Below are 3,327 nucleotides of genomic sequence, written 5' to 3'. Positions count from 1 at the left end.
TGTAGAATTTATGCAGAAATTCCGAATCAAGTGATTCAGAAGTTAGATTTCGATTCTGTTCAAAAGCAATATGATGTACACACATTGTTTACTAAATAATAACAAATTCAGTAGCGTTTAGACATTGTTCCAGTTTAGTTTACATTTTAGTAGTGGACCGACCCAGTCTCTATTACGAAGATTCAGCGAGAAGATTGAGTAGAGGATTCGCCCCTGAGCCTGACAAACTCTAACGAAACCCAAGGAAAGGATTGACAACCCGTTCACTTGCACGCCGTCGAAGAATTCAATGCTCCATGTTCTCTGTAAACTTGTATCAATTTATATTTCATCTAATAAAGTCCGTTCTATTCGATAGATTTTTATGCAGCACTTATGGTAACCAATCCACTAAAGTGACTGTTGGTGTTTTCATTAAAACGTATTTAATCCAAAATCTTTACAAGGAAACTTTGTTGAACACTTAGGCAAATTATTATCTCGAAAGAGTTTTAATTTGATTAAGGGCAATTTATCCCGAAAGGGTTTTGTCGCGTTCAAAGCCAATTAATTAGAGGTTCCGTCATTTATTTCGTCTTTATAATTCGTACAAAGTTTAAAGTTGTTTTCTTTGCTTAATGCAAACAAATATACTTGTTTACTTTTCTAAAGTACTAAAACGTTCATGTTTTGCAAATTCATTCTTAAATCAGATATTTTCTAACATCTTCATATTCTAATCTAATTCTTATTCTAGCAATTTCAAAACCAAAACCGATTAAACGATTTTTCCATATTATAAATCTTAAAGTAATTTTAACCGATTGTAAATAAGTTTTGTTAAAAAACGTTCCCTGTGGGATCGATATCTTTTATTACTACAAGCGTATACCGTGCACTTGCGGAAATCGCTCAACAAGTTTTTGGCGCCGTTGCCGGGGAACGCCAAAATTTTTGACAAAATTTTAGATTTTTCGTGTTTTAGTACGAATCTAGGTTTATTCATACTTATTCAAACTTTCACATTTTATTTATTTTTAATTATTAACATATTTATTTTTCAAAATTCTGTTTTGTAGGTAGTTTCTGTTCGTGCGAAATTTCAAGTTCATGCGCAGTTCTCGAAGTTCGGGCACGTCACCAGATCCTATTGACCCAGAAATTGAAAGAACTCTTAAAAAGAACAAGAAAGAAAGAAAAAGAAAAACCAAACCCCAATAAAAACTAAAATTACCGAGCCAGAAGTTATGGCCACACTTATGGATTACGCTAGGCCAGGAGTGGCCGGTGTAACAAACAGTATAGTTAGACCCCAAATTAATGCACATCATTTTGAAATTAAGCCTGCGTTGCTTAATATGTTGCAAAATAATGTAACGTTTTACGGGTTACCTAACGAAAATCCTAATACCTATTTGACAAATTTCTTAGAAATTTGTGACACTTTTAAAATTACTGATGTAACTGCAGAAGCAATCAAACTTCGCCTTTTTCCTTTTACTTTGAAGGATCGAGCCAAAGAGTGGTTAACTTCTATGCCAACCGCATCATTTGAGACTTGGGAGCAATTAGCCCAAGCATTTTTATCAAAATTTTTTCATTTAGCAAAAACCGCAAGAGTCATTAAAAAGTTAACATCTTTTTCTCAAAATGATAATGAAACTCTTTATGAGGCTTGGGAACGTTTTAAAGAACTTCAACGTTTATGCCCACACCACCAATTGCCTGCTGAACTTTTAATGCAAACATTTTATAATGGACTAAATCCTACAACTAGAGGTTCATTGGACGCTATGTCTGGAGGGTTATTCATGAAGAAAACATCTGCCCAAGCAAGAGAACTTTTGGAGGAAATGGCAATTAACAGCAGTATGTGGCCCGCGGAACGTGGACACATACCAGTAGTGAAACCACCATCCTCAGCAACGTCATTAGTTAAAGGTATAGTGAATCTTGATCCAATTGCGATGTTGCAAGCCCAGTTTTCTGCCTTATCGCACAAAATTGATAGGTTTATGGCACCATGTGATCCTAATGGTCAACCAATCCAAACGGATGTGGATTACGAAGGTATGAGTGAAATTGAACAGGTAAATTTTGTCCAAGGGCAAAACTAAAATAATAACCCTTATTCCAACACATATAATCCTGGATGGAGAAATCATCCTAACTTTAACTGGAGAGACAATAATAATGTCAATGCTAATCAAAATCGTACTACTAATTATCAAAATCAATCAAGAGATTCGATTAGCACTTTATCTTCTAAAATCGACAAATTCATTGATGCTATGAGCGGAAAAATAAGTAATCACGACGATGGTTTTAAACGGATCGAGAATAAGTTCGATCAGCTTATTAAAAACCAATCATCTAGCATCCATAATTTGGAGATTCAAATTGAACAACTCGTTAAATCAATTCCATTCCGCAAAGAGGGAAGTCTTCCAAGCCATACGGAAGAAAATCCGAAAGAGCATGTTAAGGCTATCACTCTTCGTTCAGGGAAAAACTACTTAGGCCCGGAAATGCCCGGAAATTCGACTTTACCTGGAACTGATTTACCAAAGTCCAAAGAAGATACATTAAAACAAAAAGATGCACCGATTGACTCTAGTACAAAAACTTTTGTACCCAAACCACCTTTTCCACACAAAGTCCGCAACAAGGACTATGACAAACAACTTTTAACATTTTTAGACAAACTTAAAAATTTGCATATTAATTTGACGTTTATGGATGCAATTACGCAAATTCCCAATTATGGTAAATTCCTCAAAGATTTAATTTCAAAGAAAATCAGTTGGGAAGGAATTTCATCCATTTCGCTAACTGAAGATTGCAGTTCAATTGTGTCAGGCAATTTGCCCACAAAACTCAAAGATCCCGGATGTTTTACCATTCCATGTAAATTGGGAGATATTGAATTTCCCAGTTGTCTCTGTGATTTAGGAGCAAGTATTAACTTGATGCCATTATCTATTTTTAATAAGTTAGGCTTAGAAGAAGACATCAAACGTACCAATATGGTTTTGCAATTAGTGGATCAAACCACTAAAAGACCATACGGTATAATTGAGGATGTTTTAGTTAAAGTTGACAAATTTATTTTTCCTACCGATTTCGTTATTTTAGATTTTGCATATGATGTAAATTGTCCGCTAATCTTTGGTAGACCGTTCATGAACACGGGACGTGCTCTAGTTGACGTGTCGGAAGGGAAAGTAGTTTTACGAATAGGAGATGATAAGATTGAGTTTGATATGAACCAAGCGATGAAATATCCTATGGAAGATTTCGCTTGTATGAAACTTGATTTAATTGAAGAATGTGTAAATGACATTGTTC

General features: G+C 34.8%; 1 non-coding gene across 1 annotated transcript; it reads right to left on the bottom strand.

Annotated features, from left to right (window-relative positions):
• Positions 1 to 1,595: 1,595 nt before the first annotated feature.
• LOC136225105 (small nucleolar RNA R71) lies at positions 1,596 to 1,702 on the bottom strand. The gene has a single exon (XR_010686840.1). It is a non-coding gene; the product is annotated as a small nucleolar RNA R71 (small nucleolar RNA).
• Positions 1,703 to 3,327: the final 1,625 nt, after the last annotated feature.

This window comes from Euphorbia lathyris, chromosome 3 (genome assembly GCF_963576675.1).
Source record: "Euphorbia lathyris chromosome 3, ddEupLath1.1, whole genome shotgun sequence".
In the NCBI taxonomy this organism is placed as follows: Eukaryota; Viridiplantae; Streptophyta; class Magnoliopsida; order Malpighiales; family Euphorbiaceae; genus Euphorbia; species Euphorbia lathyris.
Note: the sequence above shows the minus strand (reverse complement) of the source record. Positions and strands in the feature narration are given on the sequence as shown.